Below are 24,778 nucleotides of genomic sequence, written 5' to 3'. Positions count from 1 at the left end.
GAGTTTAGCATTTTAATAAAATCAGTAGAACATGCTAGATGTTTTTGTCCTCGGTTGAAGATTTCCTCCTTCCCTCCATATCTCTAGCCCAAGAAGGTTGGGTGGAATGCCCTGTAAAGGTCATTATCACCACTCAACTCAGCCACAGGGTTTCTCTGGAGAGCAACAGGAGGTGCATTTTCACCTGAGCTGGAGCAGACTCTCTCTACAGCAGGGGTCTCAAACTCAAATGACCACGAGGGCCGCATGAGGACTAGTGCATTGGCCCGAGGGCATCATCACTGACACCCACCCCTTGCTGCCCCCGGCCCCGCCCCCACCCCACCCCTTCCATGAGGCCCCGCCCCTACCCCGCCTCTTCCCTGCCCCCATTCCAACCCCTTCCCTGAAGTCCTCACCCCAACTTTGCCCCCTCCCTGCCCCCAGGGGGTGCAGGAGGGTTGTGGGGTGTGATGGGGGCTCAGGGCAGGGAGTTGAGGTGCAGGAAGTGTGCAGGGTACGGCAGGGGGCTCAGGGCAGGGAGTTGGGGTGTGGGGTGCAGGAGGGGCGAGGGGTGCGGCAGGGGGTCGGGGTGCAGGGTGCGGCGGGGGTTCAGGGCAAGGAATTGGGGAGTGGGGTGCAGGAGGAGTGAGGGGTGCGGCAGGGGGTCAGGGTGCAGGGTGCGGCAGGGGGCTCAGGGCAGGGAGCGCAGGAGGGTGCAGGGTGCGGCAGGGGGCTCAGGGCAGGGAGTTGGGGTGTGGGGTGCAGGAGGGGTGAGGGGTGCGGCAGGGGGTCGGGGTGCAGGGTGCAGCAGGGGGCTCAGGGCAGGGAGTTGGGGTGCAGGAGGAGTGAGGAGTGCGGCAGGGGGTCGGGGTGCAGGGTGCGGCAGGGGGCTCAGGGCAGGGAGCGCAGGAGGGTGCAGGATGTGGCAGGGGGCTCAGGGCAGGGAATTGGGGCGCAGGAGGGGTGAGGGTGCGGCAGGGGGTCGGGGTGCAGGGTGCGGCAGGGGGCTCAGGGCAGGGAATTGGGATGTGGGGTGCAGGAGGAGTGAGGGGTGCGGCAGGGGGTCGGGGTGCAGGGTGCAGCAGGGGGCTCAGGGCAGGGAGTTGGGGTGTAGGAGGGGTGAGGGGTGCGGCAGGGGGTCGGGGTGCAGGGTGTGGCAGGGGGCTCAGGGCAGGGGGTTGGAGTGTAGGAGGGGTGTGTGGGATGTGGCAGGGGGCTCCGGACAGGGGGTTGGGGTGCAGGCTCCAGCCCGGTGCCGCTTACCTAGAGCGGCTCCGGGGTGGCAGCACCGCGGCCAGGGCAGGGTCCCTGCCTGCCTGCCCTGGCCCCTGGCCCCTCTCCGCTCTGCTCCGCTCCAGGAAGCAGCCGGAGTCCCGGGGGGGGGAGGGGGGGGGGAAACGGCACCATGTGCTGCTCTTGCTCCTCCAGGTACCTCCCCCAAAGCTCCCATTGGTCGCGGTTCCCTGTTCCCGGAGCTCCAGGGGGCAGTGCCTGGAAACGAGAGCACGGAGCCCTCTACTCTCCCCCCCCACCCCCTCCGGCCCGGGGCTGCAGGGACATAGTTCCAGCCGCTTCAGGGAGCGGTGCGGGGCTCGCGGCGCCACGGGGTAGGCAGAGGGGCGGGGGGGCGCGCAGGCGGGGGGGCATGGGGAGCTTGGCGGGCCGCATGAAAGAACCCCACGGGCCGCGTGTTTGAGACCCCAGCTCTACAGCATTTCCAGCACTGCCAACCTGAGGGACAAGAGACGAGGCCTGCAAGGCGACACAGAATAGGACCAAGTGCTACAAGCACGGCCCATTGACGTGGTATGAACATTTTAACTTAACAAAAGAACTTCTAAATAATGACATCAGACTTCATCAAAAGACCTCAAAGTGCACTACAACCAACTAACTAAGCATCATGACACCCTGGGAGGGAGGCAGTACTACTGTACTCATTGAATAGATCAGGAAACTGAGGTACAAGGAGGCTAAGGCCAAATTTTCTCATCATGGTTGCTCACTGGAGGCAATGGGAACTGAGGGGTGCGGAGCACCATGAGAAATCAAGCCACTTATTTAGGTGCCTAAATACGGATTGAGAACTCTAAATTTAGGCACCCAATTTTGAAAATTTGTGTGTGTGTGACTGTGAACGAACAGGAAACAAAACATAATATAAATTCTAAGGCATTTAAGAATATTCATACAGGGCCTGATCCAAAGACTACTGAAGTTAACAGGAGTCTTTTCATTGAGTGGGTTAGAAAACATGTTAACTTACATGTTTTAATTAACATGTGGTTAACCCCCACTTAGTACCTAGTGTAGACAAAGACAGCAGTGTTTAAAAATGTGTTAGTTGGATGTGGTTAGCAGAGCTGAAGGGAGAGGTAATGATCTAACACATGTTAAAACATTCCTGTCCATAATTAGACAGCTAATAAAAATGGCCTGATTCTTAGAGGTGTTGAGCATCTGTATCTCCCATGGGTTTTCGTGGAACCTACAGGTACTCAGTATTTTATGCGACCTGCAGGCATTCAGCACCGGAAAACAAAGCCTTTATTTAAGTGCCAAAATATAGATATAGGTGCCTAGCTTTAAGCATTCATTAGAACACTTTGGCTCCATTTCCATCCCCATTCATACAGCCATGCTCTCCATTTCTCCTCCTCTGTCTGGGATCAAGTTAATGTTATGGCACTAAACACATCACATTTTGTCTGAGACCAAAGTGCATGACAAAATGGGGCCCTGCTGCCCCCCCCCACCCCCCCGCACACAGATGCAAAAGTGTGCAGGGGAGACCCCTCACACACACTCTGGTGAAAGTAGGACCCAGGTGCCCCTTCTCCACCCTCACCTTCCTTGGAGAAAAACTGCAGATATCAACCAGCCAGTAGGAGCAGTCACAGAACAAGCAGCCAAGGCAGGGATCTTTGCACGTTCAAAGAACTTGCTGCAGTTTTGACTGGCCATTCTCTGCTCTGTGCCGATTGGCTGTTTGCTGCAACCCTCCCTTTTCTTTTGCCTCCCAATTTCTTCACCTCAGCTTCACTCCACACCTGCCTCTTGTACCTTCCCCTTCCGTGTTCTCTCTTCCTCACACCCTTCCCTTTAACATCTTTTCTCCCTTCATTTCTCTTTCCATTTAGCTCATCCCCTCTGAACTAACCCTTTGCTACCATGTTTGTACAGCGCCTAGCACAGTAGGACCCCATTGTTGCTTGGCCCTTAGGCACTACTGTAATAAACATGATAAACAATAATGATATTAGGATATTACACTTTCCAAAAAATCATAAGCACAATTTTAAGAACCATTTTAATATGTGAGGAGACTGAATTTGGGATAAAGTAAAGGGAGAAGGAAGGGAAGGAAAAAGAATGTGAGAACTATTTACAAGTACAGTTAATCGCCCTTTCCCAGCCCAAGTTCATGAGAGACGTGGTCAGTGCTTAATTTTTCAAAACCACTCGCAACTGACCTTTGAATCGCTCTTCTCTTTCCTCCCCTCTTAACAAATCAACAGCAAACGAACAATATTAATGGAAGTAGAGGCATCTAAGAACACTAACATTCTGCACTTTTTAAAAGGAAACATATGGATGGACCGGAGCCCAGTATGTAGTGCAAACAGTTTTACTAGACCATTTAATTTTCTTTAACAAAATACATTATTTTTTCATGTGCAGTTCATTTTCCAAGGAATTGTATGTCTATGAAAACAAGTTGTGTAATTGTGCAGCCCTTGAAACCATTCAAAACCAGAGGCTTAAAGCCAAAGGGACCATTCCAACTCAATTAGTGTAGCCTACCCTGCTGTACACCTTATAGTCCCAAAGAGTCTTCTATATACAATATAGACTGACATAATTTCTTAGATTTTTCTTATGATTCTTATGATTTCATACCTCACAATGATAGACCGAACATGTCCATCAGAATTCTTAAGCAATCCTGTCATTTTTCTTAGCTCTTGCAATTCAACACATATTCACACTGACTGGATTTAAAAATAAACAAAACACCCCTCCCCCCCCCCAAAGCCCACCAACAATCCACACAATCTTACTTTTACTTTGGAGAACAACAGATAGGTAGCAACTCTTATGAAGGCAAGAAACAAGAATTTGGGTCCTAGCAACTGAAAGTTTACAAGACTAGCACCTTGGCTGACTAAAGAAGACAGCTGATTCTTCCCTGGATGAGGAGGAGCACAAACAACTTGCGTGATTTCTATGAAAAGTGCTCAATGGCACTTATTTCTTGCCACTCTGCCAGTATCCCATGGGCAAAGACTGTAAAAGCAGATTTGGCTTTCATCCGACTCTCCAATGCACCCCTTCTGCATACATGAAATGTTCTTAAGCAGCCATGAGATTAATTTATCAAAAGCAAATCTAGACTGTATAGATTAATACCATACATCTTGAATCTTGTGATTCAAGCTCTTCTGTTAACTCTCTAAGCTCTTATGTTTTTCATGTATTTAAAAAAAAAAAATCCTCAAAAAAACCCCAACCCTGAACAGACATAACCAGTGCATAGGCTTGCCAACTTTCTAATCACACAAAAGCAAATTCCCTAGCCCCGCCCCTTTCCCGAGGCCATCCCCCGTTCACTGGGGGTGCGGGCTCTGGGGTGGGGCCAGAAATGAGGGATTCAGGGTGCAGGAGAGGACTCCAGGCTGGGGTAGGGGGTTGGGTATGGGAGGAGGTGAGGGCTCCAGCTGGGGGTGCGGGCTCTGGGGTGGGGCTGGGGATGAGGAGTCCAGGGAGCGGGAGGGGGCTGTGGGATGAGGAAGGGGTTTACCTCTGACAGCTCCTGGTCAACAGCACAGTGGGGGGGGGCGCAAAGGCAGGCTTCCTGCCTGTCCTGGCACTGTGGACTACGCTGCACCCCGAAAGCGGACAGCAGGTCCGGCTCCTAGGCAGAGGCGCAGCAGACAGCTCCGTGCACTGTTCTTGCCCACCGGCACTGCCCCGGCAGCTCCCATTGGTTGCGGTTCCCAGCCAATGGGAGTGAAGAGATGGTGCTCGGGGTGGAGGCAGTGCATGGAGCCCCGTGGCCCCCCCGCCTAGGAGCCGGACCTGCTGGATGCTTCTGAGGCGCAGCGTGGAGCCAGGAAAGGTAGGGACTAGCCTGCCTTGGCTCCGCAGCACCACCGACTGGACTTTTAATGGCCCGGTCAGTGGTGCTGACCGGAGCTGCCAGTGTCCCTTTTTGACCAGGTGTTCTGGTCGAAAACTGGACACCTGGTCACCCTACCAGTGCATAGTAATGCATTTTCCCTAATGACTATTACATTTTCTCAAATGCGAAAAGACTGATTTTGATCTCACTTGCACCAATGTAAATCAGGAGTAACTCCACTGAAACAGGTGTAATTCAGATCAGAATCAGGTCCTAAGACGCTGGCAGTGCATGAAGCTATTGAGTTGATCCAATAAAAATGAAACTCATCAAACTACACCTGTTTACTAGACCGTTTAATCGAAGTCGAAAGGGTAACCGCTTTTACCAGACTTTTAACCAAAATAAAAAGCATTATATACTACTTTGTTTGTGTACATATGCATAAGTAATGATGAAGGTCAACAGGCACTGAAATACCTCACTGTGCAAATACTGAAGGGAAGCTCAGACTCCGAGGAAAGCTTCCAAGATGATTCTGAAGTCCCCATGAGCTGTTATTTTAAATGTCACCTTGTATCATTGTGCTCTAAAATGTAAACTTGCCTTTTATGACAGTGACATACATTCTACTATAGGGTGCTTCACTTAGCCATTTAAGACTCCTTATTTGTTGTCTACCAAACAAAAAGGGAAACAAATTATCCCCTTCATCTCTATATGTTTTGTCATAATATCTGTAACATTTCTATGATGAGGAGATATTTTCCATGGGAACCTGTGCAATACACATGGCATCTTGTCATTCTGCCAACTGGTCAAACCCTTCAGAAGTGTCTGGAAGTTTCTAGTTAGCAAGGCTTGGGTCCTAAACCTGTTCTGTGAATAACAGAAGTTTCTTGTCCATCGGGATCAGACTGACTTTTTAACCAACAACAGTTTCTTAGTCCATAAATCATTAATACTTTGCAGTTGTGCAATGCTTCTCATCTAAGAACCTCAAAGCACTTAAGATGCACTAAGTAATTAAGTCACACCCTGCAGAGGCAATGTCGCCTAGAGGGTAGAGTCCCAGGCTGGGACTCAGGAGACCTGCATTCTTTTCGTGGCTCTGCAACCGGCCCACTGGATTCATAGATTCATAGATTCTAGAACTGGAAGGGACCTCGAGAGGTCATCGAGTCCAGTCCCCTGCCCGCATGGCAGGACCAAATACTGTCTAGACCATCCCTGATAGACATTTATCTAATCTACTCTTAAATATCTCCAGAGATGGAGATTCCACAACCTCCCTAGGCAATTTATTCCAGTGTTTAACCACCCTGACAGTTAGGAACTTTTTCCTAATGTCCAACCTAGACCTCCCTTGCTGCAGTTTAAGCCCATTGCTTCTTGTTCTATCCTCAGAGGCTAAGGTGAACAAGTTTTCTCCCTCCTCCTTATGACACCCTTTTAGATACCTGAAAACTGCTATCATGTCCCCTCTCAGTCGTCTCTTTTCCAAACTAAACAAACCCAATTCTTTCAGCCTTCCTTCATAGGTCATGTTCTCAAGACCTTTAATCATTCTTGTTGCTCTTCTCTGGACCCTTTCCAATTTCTCCACATCTTTCTTGAAATGCGGTGCCCAGAACTGGACACAATACTCCAGCTGAGGCCTAACCAGAGCAGAGTAGAGCGGAAGAATGACTTCTCGTGTCTTGCTCACAACACACCTGTTAATACATCCCAGAATCATGTTTGCTTTTTTTGCAACAGCATCACACTGTTGACTCATATTTAGCTTGTGGTCCACTATAACCCCTAGATCCCTTTCTGCCGTACTCCTTCCTAGACAGTCTCTTCCCATTCTGTATGTGTGAAACTGATTTTTTCTTCCTAAGTGGAGCACTTTGCATTTGTCTTTGTTAAACTTCATCCTGTTTAACTCAGACCATTTCTCCAATTTGTCCAGATCATTTTGAATTATGACCCTGTCCTCCAAAGCAGTTGCAATCCCTCCCAGTGCAATCCAATCCCCAGATGAAACTGGGCAAGTCAGTTTACCTTTCTTTGCCTCACTTTTCCTATCTATAAAATGCAGATAATGACACTGAGCTCCTTTGCAAAACACTTTGAGATTTACTGATGAAAAGCGCTATATAAGAGCTAGTTGTTGTTATTATTACAGCCATTTTACAGATGGATAAACTGAGCATAGAGAAGGTAATAACCCCCCCCATTTTTCAGAGGTGCTGAACATCCACAACTCCTAGTAAAATAAAGAAGTACCACCGAAGTAAGACGAAGCTGTGGGTGCTCAACACTTCTGAAAATCAGACTATCCATAGCTTGCCATTGTCACATAGTATGTTAGTGGCAGCACAGGGAATTGAACCCAGGAATACAGGCTCTGTCCCAAACTCGTTCTAGGGCAGTGGATGCCACTCCTTAGAGAGCCTTAAAACATAAATGCTGAGATAGAAGCAAAGCTAGACATGAACAAGAATATCTTTTTTTAATAGTATTGATTGCATGCAAGCTCTCTGATCATAAATATGACTACATTGCTGGCAAGTTTCAGACATGCTGCAATGATGTGATGTTGAATCATTATGTGCTATTTTAAATGTTGCTTGTATAAAACAAATAACGTTCAGCATATGTTACATTTCAGTTTCTGAAAACATTCCACGACAAACTAGTATAAAATTAATTAAAAATGGTTCAGTCCATGGACAAAAGGTCAAGCCATAACTTTTCCTAAGCTGTCTCCAGATCCAAGCACTTATGTCTCAATGATGTGTATATTTTCAGATGTGGGCAACCGACATTCCATGTGTAAATGATTTGCAAATTCTCTACGTGGGCTAAAAATTAGAAGAGGTATGAAAGCTCTGAAAGGAACAGTTTCAGATGAAAAGCAGATGTCCTATAGTATGATGTGATCATAATGGTCATGTGTCTAAGAGAACCTGGAAAAAATAACTGTCCAGCTGTCCTGCAGCTTCATTTGATCTGCATATTTGCATATCTCTCACCGCTCTGCAGCACCGAAAGCAACAGACTGTGTCAATACTAGCAACCCTTTGGCATGCAATACCAATTCTGCTGCTGCTGCATCCATCCCATATCCACTTCCAGATGTTTCTGGAAGGTGCAGCCATTATAGGATGCGGTTAATGATGCCTACTGGTGCTTAAGTTTGCCCCCACTGTAAGTCAGATGAACGTGGTGGTGATAAGAGGTCCTGCAATCAGGGAAGGGATTGGAAAGAAAATGGAGTGTGTGTGAGTGCTTCTTAGATGAATGCAAGGTCTCTGATGGCTGCAGAGGGGAGCACCACTGTATGTGATAGTATAGGAGGGTGGGAGAAAGCGCATTAGATGAATATGTCTGGAGTTGGGGAGTGGAGATAGTGAGCCGGTTTCACCCTGCTGCACAGGGAGGTGCCACCAAGGCCAGCCTTCTGCTTGCCAATGGGGACTCACTCCAGGAAAGGCAGATGGTATTTCCACTGGAGGCTCCACTGGTGCCTCTGCAATGGGGATATGCTGACTCTCCATAACCCAGGCTACACAGGGACCCTCGCTGGGGGAGGAGGGTACAGCCACTTTCTGCCACTGCAATTTCCACTCCCACCCCAGTGGTCAGGGAAAGGCCAGCACAAGCCAAGATTTAATCTAACCCAGAGACTGAGGGGGTAGGAAGAGGTAAGCAGGGCATGTGGAGTGGGTGAGCTAGTGAGGGACAGATTGAGGGGAATGAGGTGAGAAAGGCGAAAGAGGGGAGGAGAGTGCAGTCAGAGAGGAGGCAGTAGGGAGGTATCCTAGAGACTGTGATCCGTTAGGGCATGGATCAGATATGTGTCAGCGCCATGAGAGAAGGGGGCACAGTACTGTCCCATCGCACACCCATTTCATTGGTCTCTTTGGTAAGGCACAAAGATGTTTGAAAATAGATCTTTTTTCCCCCTGACCTTCAGAGCAAGTTGCATTTGTAGAAAACAGCCAGTTTCAGATCATGAGCAACGGCATCAGTTTAAGTAATTGACAGCTGGGTTTTCTTTTCCTACCACAGAGTCATCTGGGTCTGACTGAGGCAAGCCAGCTGAATACAAGGCTTCATAGTTCCAGAATATTTTTGTTTGATATCACATTATCGGAATTGACATTGAGAGTGCATAAGAGCATGAGCTGCAGCTGTGTTATTATTAGCATTAATTCTTTATATTGCAGCTAATACTTGGGATAACTTCCTCAGACACTGACAACATCTCTCCTGCCCCCGGCCCTGGGGACCCATTGCTTTCAGTCGGGCAGAGGCCTGACTCCGCCTCTCCCTCAATTGGAAGCATATTGCCACCCTGCACTGCAGTGCCAATGGAACCCTGACCCACCTCCTCTGTGGATTCTAAGGTTCCAACACCCTTCCCCAAGCTCCTCTCTGAGACACACCCCTCGGTGTTCTCTAGGGCAAGTTCTGTTACTGGTTTGGCTGTGTCAGACCTGCAGCTACCAGCTGAAACAGCCTTCTCACTGGCAGGCAACACCCTCTCCTCCCCCTTTGGGGACCCTACATAACACTCCTTCATGCGGCGAGTTACCACACCAACAGTCCTGGCCTTGCGGAAAAAATTGTTCACTACCAACATGTCCACTGGGATGTCCTCTAGCATCCCCACAAGTAAATCGCCTTCCAAACCTTCCCACTACACACAAACCTTCGCTAGTGGTACAGGGAACCTTTCCGGCCCCACCCCCTTAATGCTGGCCATTTGCCCCGGTAAAATACTAACCTCTGGGACCACACTCGGTCGAACCAGAGAGAGCTGGGCCCCAGTATCTCTCCAACCCAGGCACTCTGTGCCATCAATTCTGACAATCTTAATGTGTTCCTTGTCTGGTTCACTAGGCCCAGTGTCCACCAAGCAGGTCTGATAAGTTATGGGGGTACCCTCCGGTGTCTTGGGGCTGAGGACAACCAAGCCAACATGGGACAGGGGAGGCTTATTCTCCTTCAATCTGGGGCAGTTATACTTCAGGTGCTCTGTAGAATTACAGTGGAAGCACCTTCTAAGGTCTCCTATTTTTAAGGGCGGTTTGGGACAGGTATGGGAGGTAGGAATCTGAGAGGATGAGTGCCCCACCTCCCGGCCACCCACCCTTTCCCAGGGATAAAGCGGTGACCTGGCTTCCCACCAAACTTAAACCCTTCTGCCTGTGACTTATTCCTAATAGGTGCTTGGGATTGCTCAAAATTATCTGCAAAAGCTGTAAGTTCTTCGACCGTTTCTACCTTTTTATCCCATAAACACTGTTTTACATCATCATTAGACATATTCAGGAACTGTTCCTGAGCAATCAAATCACACATTGCTTCAAAGCTTGCAATACCTTTTCCTCTAACCCACTTATCCAGTAAATCTCTCATTTGGTTCACATAAATCACATTACTTAATCCAGCCCCTCTCTTAAGGCTTCTAAATTTTACTCTGTAAGTTTCAGATGTAATCTGAAACTGTTTCAAAACCAATTCCTTAAATTTACCATAATTGGAAACATCACCAATTGGCATCTTATTGAATATGTCCAGAGCTCTCCCCGTCAATTTTGCAACCAAAGTGGTCATCTGTTGATCCTCAAGAATTGCACAGAGCACACACAGCCTCTCAGATGTGATGAAATTTTCAGCAATGTCCCCAGACTTGTACGCTGGGCACAACTGCTTCCACTTGTGGATTTTTGGAGAGGGGGGTCCCCTAGTGTGGGGTTCTGTCTCTTCCACTCCATTATGGCCAGTTGATGCTTCCTCTCGTTTTCTTTTTCCTCCAGTTCTTTGTCTTTCAATTCCAGGGCTAACTTCTGCCTGGCTGCTTCTGCTTCCATTTCTTTGTCAGCCTCCAGTTTTCTCCATTCTCGGGCTTCCTCAGCCTCTAGCTGTCTCAGGCCAGGTCTACACTACCGCGGTAGTTCGACGGCTGGCAATCGAAGTTCTGGGTTCGATTTATCGCGTCTGGTCTGGACGCGATAAATCGATCCCGGAAGCGCTCGCCGTCGACTGCGGTACTCCAGCTCGGCGAGAGGAGTACCGCGGAGTCGACGGGGAGCCTGCCTGCCGCGTGTGGACCGCGTCTGAACCGCGGTAAGTTCGAACTAAGGTATGTCGACTTCAGCTACGTTATTCACGTAGCTGAAGTTGCGTACCTTAGTTCGAATTTGGGGGTTAGTGTAGACCAGGCCTCAGTTTCATGGCCCTCTGATGTGCAGCCTTTTGCTCATCCATTTCCATCTGTTTCAATTCTGTCTCTTATGCATCTTTTCATTTTCTTCTACTTGCAACCAGTAGAGCTCCAACTTTTTGGTAGCTTCACTTTCACTCATTTTCCTGTCCCTACTTCCCTTTCCCAAAATAAGCAAACAGAAAATAACAAAACAGTAACCACTTTGTCTGTTCTCTGGCCAACACACTTAAAACTCACTTAAAATCACAACCAGTGTTTCAGAGCAATAAGCTGTGCACATGACCCTGTTCGCTGGGCCACTGTGAGGGGTTGGACCCCCCCGTCCGGGATGCCACCTGATGTACTGGGGTTTCACTGAGCCTCTCCTGCTCCACCTGCCTGGATCCCCTCTCCCTGTTTTGCTGACTTATGCTCTCTGGCATCTTGCAGCACACACACACACACACACACACACACACACACACACAGGGTCACACCCAGTTGTAGACACTAACTGAAGTCAGCTCTGTGTGAAAAGACTCACCCAGCACTCACACCCACACCCCCTTTGGGAAATAAACCCAAAATAATACTGTCTTGCACTGTATAGAAAGATCTGCACCACGCAAGCTCATAAAAAATCACCCTCTCCCTCAATGTGGAGAGAGATGTGCACAGCTTCCCCCCCCCCCCCCGATATTAATTGCACAAACTGGGTTATGTTATAAACAAGAAATAAATGTATTAACTACAAAAGGTCATAGATTACCTTAGTAAATAAACAAAAACCGCAAACTGAGCTTAACACACTAGATAGGTAAGATATAAATTAGCAAATTCTCACCCTGAGTGATAAACAGGCTGGCAGATTCCTAAGGCACAAGTTGCCTTGGCTTTCCCAGGTTTTCATACACAGGCTAAAAATCCTTCTAGCCTGGGACCATCACTTCCCACAGTTCAGCCTTTGTTCCTCAGGTGCTTCCAGGTGTCTTGTAGGGAGAGTGAGGTTCCCCTATGATGTCATTTCCCCCCCGTTTATATCTTCTCCCCACTTGCTGGAAAGCTCATTTGCTGTGACCTGGGTCAAACAGTTCCCATTGTGTAATGTTATCTCTGAGAGGTTTCTATTATACAAAGTTCCTGGGGTAATCCTTGTGCTTGTGTGTATTTCCTCAATTAGCCATTAACATTGTTTGGCCTTTTTACTGTTGTACCTGAACAACATGCTTGTGGGTGTTTTCAATCTCACAACATGTTTCAGTAACACATAGCCTAGCTAAACCTCATAACTTCACATACTAGGATAGCAGATACAATCCAACGAGATATTAATGTCTCGCAGATTAAGACTTTTAGAATGACATCTCACAAGGCATACTTTGTATAAGAAATATCCTAATTACACAACAGTGGTGAATATTGGCATAAGCATAATTACTACTAGCAGCTAGATGTGTGATACCTCATTATCGGAAAAGGACAGATTTCTCAACATTAGTAGCATGGAGAAATAAAGTATGAGAAATCCATTCAATGGGAAAAAATGACATACACTCTTTTGTTCAGGATGAAGTAGATTTTACAATATGTGGTTACCATTTTTGGAATTTGAATAAAATACATATATAGATAATGATAAGATTAATTAAACACAAACAGGTCTTTTAAAGGTAACAATTGAGGTTATGAATGAGATTTGTTATATGGAAAGCTCATGTGTGTTAATAATGATAAAATAAGAAGTTAAACAAGAGAATAGAATAGAATAGAAAGTTCTCTTTCAAAAGCCTCGTTTTCCAGGCACACGTTAAAGATTTCAGCCAAAAATCAAACACCTGTGAGAAGAAGTCACGGTATACCTCACTTAGTTTGAAGAAAATCAGAACCAATCTACGTTTTCCTGCTTTTGCTACATTTTGGTCTGACCTCAGCACAAACTCCAGAATCAAATACCATTAGGAAAGTCTGGATTTTAGAATCCCGGTTTGTCATCTGACCCTCCTACATATCATAAAATAGGCCAACCCAAACCCCAGATCTGAAGGCTGTGACACTTGTGGAAAGTTCAAACCTGACCTGCCTATCTCTAGTTCAACTGAACATATTTTTCTGGTTAAAAAAAATTTAGATAACTGTTGTCAACAATCATTTTTCTTTTGTGCCTGGCTCAGATTTCTGTTCCCGTACAAGACCTGGCAACAGGAGCGACAAGATAATATGAGAAAGTCTGTTCTAACAAGCTTTCCTATACAGTTTAACATGCTCAATAGTTTTGGATAAGCACCCAGCTGCTCAACTGCTTATTGGAACTTCTCTACCTTTTGACATTCTCCCATCACTGGTGAGTTGTCTAAACATTAGCAAGCAACCTTATGTTGCAATAGTCATAGCTTGGCTTGCTCTGGTAAACCAAGTGTCATTTGTTCCATTAAAAAAAAAAAAGTCCCTAAATCTATAAAAACTCATTTACAACCTCGCCGTTATTTAATGGCTTTCTAGTGGGAAAACAGACAGACCTCTGCCCAGATTAGCTCACCCCAGACACAGGGCCTGATTCTGCAACTTTTATGCATGTGAGTAACTCTTCCCTTACAAGCTGTGCCCCTGACGTCATTGGAGCTGCTTGCACTGAGTAAGGTTTGCTCATGTGCATTAGAGGCCTGGGTCCAGCTTCAACTGAAGTCAGAGGGTTTCTTGCTCCCAACTGCAATGGGAGTTGGATTGGGCACAAAGTTTGCAGGCTCTGGCCCTCTTTAATAATGAGCTTCACTACTAGTAGGTCAAAATCCCGAGAGTGAGTGAGTGAGTGAGTGAGTGAGTGAGTGAGTGAGTGTAATGAAACCCCAACAGGCAGCTAGCTATTTGAGGGTATTAAAAACAATTTGGAAATGAGTAAAATTAATATAAAACAGGAAGCTGGGCGCCACTTTTACTGAAATACTAGAAACACCCACATGAGAGCAGAACAAAAAGTCACACAAACAACGACCCCTTTTAAGAAGGGAGTCCCCGGATCACGTGTCCCATGTGAACGGCCAGTTAGATAACACGCAGTAACTGCCATCAGAAGAGAATAGAGAAGAAAGATGTTTATTGTTCAGGATGACATGCTGTTTACAGTGGCATATTCTGCTCTTCCGCAGTTTTGTCTGTTGGACAAACAACAGCTGTGTTAGGATATTTAAATTATGATGCTAGGATTTTGAATTGGGTCCAGGCTTTAGCCTGATTAAATGATATTAAGTTAATTTACGAGCAGAGGCTTGGCATGCAGGTCAAGTGCTTTTAACATGTGTAGTTACCTTTTAAAAAAAAATTGAAAGTTGAGCTCTCTGAGAGCCAACTTTCCACAGCATGAATAAGCTGGTTATGTTTTAAACCCACCTGCCATCAAAGGAATTTTTGGAAGCTCATATTTTTTTAAAAGAGATTTTTCTCCAGTGAGGTTTTGATGCATTTAAATACATTTTGTGTATTTATTACTTGTGAGACAAAAATGGTGTCTTAAGAGGCTGCTGTGATTTTTGGATCTGTTAAAACAAAACACTCTAATGTTATTAGCAAACTGATTTTCCCACTCAAATTTTACCAGATAAGAGCATAACTCTCATGTCTCACATCGTAAATCTGCCAAGCCCATTCATAAAAGGCTAGTTGGTTAATGTAGCTTTTAGATGGAGAAATCAGGAGGCAGGCATCATATTTAACCTCACTTTAACAGTCACTCTTAGGGGACATACTGACGGCAGGTACCAGCACAAACAGGCTAATAGTAAACTGCATGATCCCCGTGCAAATCTTTGTCTGCTTCTACTGGCTGCACCATGTATAAGAGTTGATCAGTCTGCTACTGCTTTTAAGCTACCACAGATGCTCCTTTAACTCAAGAAGTGGAACGCCCCCAAACCCCTGCATGCTTTTAGATCCAGAGATTCCAGGTCCCCTAGATGATCCCCACCAGCAATGTTATAAGTGTTGGCCCATATGGAGATTTGAACTGCTGTGGACTTCTGATGTTCAGGACAAGTGTCCCTGGTCAGTGTGTGACCCATATATACCAATCTAGGTTATGTGGGTTATACAAGCATGGCAGGAAACTTGCTTCTCCTCTCCACCCAACGCCATAAGAAATAAGTAAGCTGTAATAAGAGACATACTTATGTTTTGATTCCCCTGCCAGACAGTACACTATTATTAGTATTAATAATAATTGGCTACTTTAGTAACTGGCATCATAGTGCTTTGACCAACTTTATAAACTTTGTCCAGTATGTAGGAATCTCTTCTTCACCCAGCTAATTCTGAGAGGAACAATGTCATGTGTATAACATCTGCAGCACAATTTTCAGGAGGGAAGTGAAGATTATCTTCCCCCAATGGAACAGCAGGGGGGATTGGCAAAGCCAGGAGTGGTTTTAGATTTTGTAAATCCTTGTCAGTTGGGTTTAGGTTTTGAAAAACAAATCGAGGGTTTTTGTTGGAGTTGGATCCAATTTTATCCAAAGTGCAGCAGTTCAGGGTTTGGCTGTGAGGTAGAAACTCAGACAAATGATTAGTTTTAGCCCATTGCTACAATGTACATACTAGAATTGCCTTCTACCTAAGCTGCAGTTTGGCCAGTTACGACTGCCATGGGATAATGGCTTAGGAACAGAGTGGACATACTACCCTCCCAGCTAATAAAGGAAAGGTTACTGCAGCAGAGATTATTTCAGGTAAATGTTGTGTATCTATAAAATTCAGCTTTACAAATTGTTGTTGGTTAAACATCCAACACATGCAGATTGAATGCTGACCTCTCTAGAAAGCAACACCATCTAACTTCTCGGATACACTGGCTAGAACATAGTCTCCTTGACGCTAGTTACTGTGAGTTAACAGCCTGCGAGGCCTGCCCAGATCGAATGACTCACATGCTGTCCAGTTGTACACATTTTGCTGACATGATTCAGCCAGCACAAGTTTCCATTTTTCAAAGGGTCAAACCAGAGTAATTCTGTTAAACCTGAGCCAGACAAATGGCCTTTGCCCATGGACCAAGTCACCTCAGTGATTTTCCTGACCACACATGACAAACTGTTGAGAAATGCCTGCTCAGCAATAAACATATGAACCTGAGAATTTAACCCCGCCACAAAGACAAGTCAAGCGGCATTTCCATTTAAAATGTGAGCAGTGCAGTTATTGTACCTGGCCTAACCTTTCAGCCACATGAAAAATTGTTCTACCAGCATAGCCCCATGTAAGTCAAATGAGCACAGAGGAGTGCCCATAGATTTATTCTAGGATAGTGGAATAGAACAGACTCTATATCATTTTCAATAGGATATCCAGCAGTTTGGCATCATTGCAAGAACCAGAAGTCCTAAGTGCTTAATTAGCTAGAGTATGTATTATAAACAGTGGGTAAGGTATTAGGGAACAGGGCTTGAACAAGCCGTGGGAAAATGTCATTTACTCTGAGACCACAGCAAAGAAACTCCTCATCAAACCAGTTGCACCATTTTTTGTTTAGATTCCACTAACACGCTGTATTATAGCTTGTCCCCTGTAATTAGAAGAATGCTTATTAATAATAAAGCCTGATTATAAAGCACTAATTTTAGGAGCAAGGTCACTGGACTTCTGTTCAGAACCTTTGCCAAAATGGGAACATCCATGTGAATCCATGGAGATCTGCTTGTACAGAAAGCACACTGCAAAGTTTATTGCCCAGCTTCCTTAGGACTGAGACACTTGGCTCGCCAGAGACATTGATTATGCTGTCTCTGGAACAACAACAATTACATATTGATTTCTCTGGAGACTGGGTTATATATTGATTATGCTAGATACAAGGTGGAGGCTCAAGTTACACACTCACCACTGGACAGTCACTACATTGTAGTGAAGTCAATAAAAGGAGGAATGGCAAATTCATCGAGTCAGAGGGTGAAATCCTGGCCCCACTGAAGTCAATGACAAAACTCTCATTAACTTCATTCAAGTCACGATTTCACCTAAAGTCTTTGGAATCCTAAAAGTCTTCTGATAGTTGTAAAAGCTGCTGTGAATAACATTCGGAGCTGGTAAATACCCATGGCCAGTCTAAGAACCCTGCAGCATGTTGTGTTCACATGGCACACCACACCGCACGCCCCTTCTGTGTCAAAAATCAAGTGCTCACTGCTTTGTCGGTAATCTGACTAGAGGACTCTTGTGCAGCCTCAGAATAGTTCTACGACCAGCTCTGCAGATAGCCACTCCCCTTCATACAGGCTCCCATCTCCACCATGATATGCATCAGGTATGTTCTGTGCAAACACTGCAAGGAGCACACACAGTGTCCAGTGAAAGAGAATGTACTGTCCTGTATGGTGTTGCTCTCTTGTTACCGTTGAGACGTATAACTGGAAAGAGAAAGGACAGCTGGGTATATGACCAACTGGCTGGATTTGCTTGAGAATGCAGTGTTCTATAAAGCAATCCCAGAAAATTGTCTCTCAGAACACTAAGCCTCTGTCTCACACTAAGCTTTCTAGATTGTTTTTATCGGAACTTTAATTTCTTCTTTCTCAGCATCATTTCCAGTGACTTTCAACTTTGGTTCATGGTTGCTCCAAAAAGTAATTATAGAATCTTTCCTACAAGGCATTTAGCATAACTTAAACAGACAGATAGCAAGAGGTCTCAGAACGATAGTGCAGTTCTCAGTATGATGTGATCTGCCCTTCCATAAATGGGATATAGCCAATATCATTAAAAAGTGATACAGTGAGTCTTCCTCATGGGAGATGGAAGGCAGCAGTGATCCGAGAAGATGATTAATCCAGCAAGATGAGTGCCTTGATTTTGCATTTATGTCACCAGTGGAGAAAACAAGAAAGGAAAAGAAATCTCAAGGAGACAACAATAGATGTGTTTGATAGTGGAAAATAAAATCCTCAATAGCAGGATTAAAATGATGAAGTTTATTCTACGGCAGTGCACGACTGATACAAACGCTGGGAGCACTAGACTCAAGTGGGAGAAGTTTGCCCAGCAGAAAAGGTTAACATGCAACTGTAATTTCCTCCCGTCCTCATTAAAAATAAGTTGATATAATTGACAGAGCCTAATGTGAATGCACAGCACTCCTTAGCTGGTACACAAATGCAAGGCCAGACACTACTGATCAGCCAATTTCCCCTTCACAAGACTAAGCCCTCCCTTCCTTATCCTATAATTGTTTGTAAAAACAAAGGGCACATTTTTTTAAACAAAATACCCATTGCTCTCCCCTCACTGGAATACAAGGAACTATATCCTTGTCCTATTCACCTCCCGAAGAAAAGGGAAAAAAATGGCAAGCATGGCCTTTATTCAGTGCATTTCCTGAAGGAAAGGTGAATGAATAGGAATTCAGATAAGAAAACGACTGCAGTTACCGTTCTGCGGATTCTGTAAAGTATATTAATGGGAATAACAATGTACATTAGCCATCCCATTCAGCAACATTTTTAGTACCCAGCTGAGTCCAAATATAAACTGTAATGGCATATGGAGAATGTCTTAAGAGCCATTTCAAATCAATTTGCTTTTATATAGCATCTCTCAGACAAAGTATCTCAAGACACTGCAGAGAGAGAGAGAGAGAGAGAGAAAAAAAAATAACGAGCTAATGATTTAGTAGAGTTAGGTACAGTGGCTCTCACAAAGACAGCAAGACAAAAATGATGCAGAGAGATGGAATGCAAAGCGCTAATTTAAAAGCAGTACTAATGTAAGTATACCTCTTTGCCAGCTATTACAGTGGGGAGGGCGGGGGGAGTCAGGTACAATAGGAAGCCAGGCAATGAAGTAAAGCTGTGTTGGGTTTAGTTATAACTGTTCTATGACTACTCTTGGGGACTTTCTATCCATAGATAAGGTGGATAGAATCTCAACCATTCCCATTATATCAATGAGTTTATGAAAAGCCAAAACACAACCTGCCAGTGAAATCAGGAAAATAGTGTTTGTGAAAATTCATATGAACATTTTTATCAACCCATGTCACAGCCTCAGAAATTTGCTTTCCTTTTAGGTTTCCAGTGTGCTTCAGACTGTGCCCTGTGAGCTGCACCCATCTCTCTCATGGCTAGTTCTATCAAAGAGGAAAGTGTTGAGTAAAACCAGTTAGGAATTTTTAGACAAAATGTCTTGTGTTGAAAAATGCCAGTTCGACAAAACCAAAACTTTCCATGGAAATATTTTGGTTTTTGACAAAACTTTCATTAGAAAGGTTTCTGAGGTCCAGAGTGGAACTTCTGGTCAAAACCTGAATGAGAAAGAGAGGTCTTAATTTTGTTCCAATGAGGAACGAAAGAAAATTCTGAAACCTCAACATTTTTCATGAATCAGAATTCTTGTTTTCTGGCCCATCCTAGAGTTGAGTACATTGTTTGTAGAGATTGTTAAAGCTTTCCTAAAGGGAGTAAGGTGCCACCCTCCCTCAAATAAGCCCCTAGTGAAGAAACTCTTTCAGTGCTAATTTTGCAGAGAATTATTGCCCAGCCTTAGCCTTTCCTTTTTGGTGAAGATTATTGAGAAGGTTGTGCTGAGGCAACTTTGAAGCCATCTGGACTCTTCAGATTTCCTAGTTCCTTTCAGACGGACATTCTGTTTGGGTATGGCACTGAATAGCATTCATCTCGTTGGATAGAGGTCTCTTCTTAGTGATGGACAAAGGCCTTGCCCATGCCGAATTGGCTGTCTCTATCACCAGCCTTTGATACAGTAGCACATGAAATTTTGTTGACTCACCAGTGACGCCTATCTGGGGAAAAGGATATAATCCTGAGGTGATTCCGTTATTTCCTCTTCCATGTATCCCCTAGAGAGGCTTAGGGTAATTGCTCCTCTGCCGCAACAGATCTCATATGGAGATCCCAAAAGAATTTATTTGATCTCCTCTTCTGCACAACATTCGTGTGAAACCACTAATGAAGACAGCAAATCAGTTTACATTGAGGCAGCATGAGTATGTAGATGCAATTCTAGGTCTCATTAACATCAGAGCCAGATAGTGCAATGGCTCTGTTTTCCCAGTTTTTGGCTGAGACTGGGATTTTGGATGTGAGTATGCTGGCTTCAGCTTAGTTCAAACAAGACAGAGGGAATGTTAATGCATCAGGGTAAGGTGGAAGAATGGAGGATCCCTACTTGGAATTACGCTTGAAATTACGGCTGTTTCTGTGGCCAAAAGCACCTATTTTTATCCGCATCTGGTTAGGCAGCTCTGCAGCTTGCCGTGGTGAAACAGGCTTGTAATAATCCAATCCACAAGCCACAAAGTGTCCTCTAAGTGGGGCTGTACATGGAGACTATCTGGTGGCTACAGCCAGTACAGAATGAGGCTCCTTACCTTATTTGTTGAATTAGCCATGGCAAACATATGAGCACTTTTCTCCATGAACTGCACTGGTTACCTATTTGCTTCCAAGTTCAATTCAAGATGTGGACTTTGATCATAGTCTGAGTCATGGTTATTTGAGGCACTGCCTCTCTCCACAACACCCAATGGGAGGTGCTGAGCTAGCACACCCTAGATTTGATTGTCTGGGGGCTAGTGTTGAATATTCTCAACAGAGGGTTTTTTACTCTGGAATTCACAGCTGTGTGAGTCACATGAGGATTTTGGGGGTAGTGAGGTATGGTCTATTTATTTGGGGGAAATGTTTTCTTCCTGTTGTTTCTATGGCATGTGTAACTGAGCATATTTTAGAGTGATGATATATTTTATTTTGTTATACTTGTAACTCTTTCTATCTTCATCCCTTATATATATATATGTATATTTTGTTCATAAATTTGTTTTATTTTTACTATTTACCAGCTCAGTGCTGTGTTTGAAGGGAAGGGTGTATTTACCCCAGTTAAGTTAATAAGCTCTAATGTGCTTTTGTCTACTTAAAGGAGCAACAAATCTTATTATAACTCTGAGTGGCCCTGGTAAGGGCTGGACACTCAGGGCACACAGTAGTAGGGAAATTTGGAACTGGGAGTGTGTTGGGGTCACCTTGCTGGTTGTAACCAAGACTGGTGGAAGCCAGAGTGGGGCTGCAGACAGGCTGCTGGGGAGAGCTGCTGAACCAGGGCTGTCTAGCACACAGACACCAGGGTGTGACAGGCATGCCTGCAAGCTGGCTATGAGCATCCCGTGATATAATGATGATCTATTACATATATTGCATCCTAATGGGCATGACACAGCTACAACACTACAAACTACTTAGAAATCTAAATAAAAACAATAATAATAATTATTAATAGCCAGAATATGGAGTCGGCATTTTAGTTTGATTTTGCTTCTGTTCCTGCATTCCAAACAGCAGCAGCAACAAATTTACTCTGATTTTAAAGTTGAACCATTATTCCAAGAAATAAATCAAGAACATCTACAATTTTCTTCCATCAATCAAGCTTTATGCCAAACTATTTTTATACCAAGACAGTGAGGTTCTTTGAAGTACAGACATAAACCTGCTGAAGAGAAACGTTCATCTGAAAGCAGAAGGTGTTTGAATCTGAGATTACTTGTCTATTTTAATGGGTAGGTAATTAAACAGAGAAATGCAAACCCCTAATGAAAAAGAGCTCTTCTTTGCTGGCTTGGATGGTACTCCATCAGGGCATCTGCTCTATATACTTAGGCTATGTCTACATTGCCTTGCAGTTCGGGCTATGGGTGTGTATGGGGGGGGGTGAATAGCAGTGCACACTCCCCCACTGTAACGCCGCCATGTAGACTCTAAAGGTGTGAACAAAAAAAATAGTTCCTAGTTAGCATTAATTAAATACCGTTTGTGGGGTAGTGTAGACAAGCCCTTAAGGTCTTTGAGAAAGGAGGAGATTTGGATTAGTAAATCTAGTAACCGGTCTGCAGAGGTGGCACAATTAGTCTAGCCTCTGGGAAATATTTTCTCCTCCATATGGAGCTGCACTGACGTCATCTCCAAAAAGAAACAAAAATGACACAGTATCTTCTTCCAGTAATAACAAAGCGAAGGGCTGAGGCTAGTGCAGGGACTAATCTCCCACCTCTGGAGACCTGGAGTTAGGTTACAAAGGAAATAATATAACTTCGCATTTCTATCATCCCTTCTACCTATGAATCTTAAAGGAATGAAGCCTCACAGCACAGTCAGGTGAGTAAATATTATGACAGGACACAGGATGGAAACCCCAAATCCTGAGTCTTAATATAATTGATAAATCTTGATATATCTTGATTTTAGTAAGGCTTTTGACATAGTCCCACATGGCATTCTCATAAGCAAACTAGGGAAATGTGGTCTAGATGAATTTACTATAAGGTGGGTGCACAATGGTTGAAAGACAGCACTCAAAGAATAGTTATCAATGGTTCGCTGTCAAACTGGGAGAGCGTATCTAGTGGGGTCCCTCATGGTCAGTCCTGGGTCCAGTTCTATTCAATATTTTCATTAATGACTTGGATAATGGAGTGGAGAGTACGCTTATAAAATAAACAGATGACACAAAGCTGGGAGGGGTTGCAAGCACTTTAGAGGACAGGGTTGTAATTCAAAACAACCCTGATAAATTGGAGAATTGGTCTGAATTCAACAAGATGAAATTCCCTAAAGACAAGTGAAAAGTATTTCATTTAGGAAGGAAAAATCAAACGAATAACTTCAAAATGAGGAATAACTAGCTAAGCAGTAAAGGATCTGGAGGTTATAGTGGATCACAAATTGAACATGAGTCTACGATGTGATTCAGCTGAGAAAAAGGCTAATATCACTCTGGGGTGCATTAACAGGAATGTTGCATGTAAGACATGGGAGGTAATTGTCCCAGTCTACTTCACACTGGTGAGGCCTCAACTGGAGTACTGTGTCCAGTTCTAGGCACCACACCTTAGTAAAGATGTGGACAAACACGTCAGTGATGGTGGTTTACTTGGTCCTGCCACAGTGCAGCGGGCTGAACGTAATGACTTCTTGAGGTCCCTTCCAGCCCTACATTTCTGTAATTCTATGATTCTCCTTTGACCTCAAGACCATCCTTCCTTTTGATGAGAAAGAAATGAATTTGCTACGAGAGGTGGTTACTGCTCAAGAGACGGTAGGTTTGTCTACACAGCAATCAGAGGTGTGACGGCAGCACATGTAGACAAACCTGAGCTCGCTGTGAGCTAGCTAACTCAAATAACAATAGCAGCGAAGCCGTAGCAGAAGAGGCAGCAACATGGGCTGCTCACGTCTGCCAAAGACCACGGGTATGTACTCAAGCAGCTAGCCAATGTTGCTGCAGCTTTACTGCTGCTGTAATTCAAGTTAGGGTGACCAGATGTCCCGATTTTATAGGCACAGTCCCGATTTTTGGGGCTTTTTCTTATCTAGGCTCCTATTACCTCCCACCCCCTGTCCCGATTTTTCACACTTGCTGTCTGGTCACCCTAAGCTAGCCAGATCAAAGCTAGCTTGGGTATGTCTACAAGTGCTGCAGTCAGTCACAACGGATTGTGATGCAGACATACGCTAGGATTGCAGCGGTGCTGTTGGTCAGCACTGAGGTGGATTGTCAGCAATGTTTTGGGAAACTGCACAGTTCCTGGTCGTGCTTAACTCAAGCCAGTGAGCACTGACCTTCTCTCGCTTTGATTAGGGCTAAAATGTCACTAGCATCACCAACACTCACTTCTCCACTGCAAAGAAAAACAAAACAGGTCTTTCTGGGGCAAGAGGAGAATGATGGCTTTTAAATTTTCAACCCGTGTCCCTCATTATTCTGCAGCAGAGACTTTACCCTAAACTACCATCTTGGAAAAATAAAACCTAGTGGTAAACTTAGGGTCTATAATGAATGGGTAGCAGCAATTCATACCAGCAGCATCTCTTCTTTATATACTTAAAACTAATCAGCTCAGCAAATGAAACTAGGTTGCAGACAACTCCCTGAGAGAACTTAAAGTACACAATCAACTTTATTGTAGGAAAATGACTGACTGGAAAAAAGGTGGTCTGCCCTGCCCTTCCACCTCCAAATCACACTGTATCATTTAAATGTTTTTAAATGCATTTACTACAACATGTAATACGTTATCCTTGGGGTTAAACGTGTTCCTCTTGTAAAATCCTCTAAGCGGTGGTCGTGGGACTCAGTTACTCTTAGAAAGTTTGAAGCAGCTGAAAGCCTACGATAATTCATGTGTTTGAAGCTCAGCGTTTGTTGCTTACTGGTGCAGACTTCTGCAAAAGGTTAAATGTGGTCAGCAAATGAACAAAAAACAAAAAAGAACTGGTCCCAGCTGCAGCCTGCCCAAAATTCTTACAGCAGCCTCATGGTCCAGTTCGTAATGCCACCCAGTGGACACAATGTTCACATGAGCTTTTCTCCTTCATGAATACTGAAGATTTAACAGCAAGGACTTGATAGGGAGAAAAGAATATGATTTCTGAGTATGAACCTATCCTTAAGAAAGTATCAGAGGGGTAGCCAGACTCTTT

At 44.7% G+C, this 24,778-nt stretch overlaps 1 protein-coding gene across 1 annotated transcript in view; it reads right to left on the bottom strand.

The window, feature by feature from the left end:
- Nucleotides 1-24,778, bottom strand: part of GRK5 (G protein-coupled receptor kinase 5) — a 228,821-nt gene that overhangs the window by 43,731 nt on the left and 160,312 nt on the right. The window lies entirely within an intron of this gene.

The sequence above is a fragment of the Emys orbicularis genome, chromosome 7 (assembly GCF_028017835.1).
Source record: "Emys orbicularis isolate rEmyOrb1 chromosome 7, rEmyOrb1.hap1, whole genome shotgun sequence".
Classification (NCBI taxonomy): domain Eukaryota; kingdom Metazoa; phylum Chordata; order Testudines; family Emydidae; genus Emys; species Emys orbicularis.
This window is presented reverse-complemented; position numbering and strand designations above follow the sequence as displayed.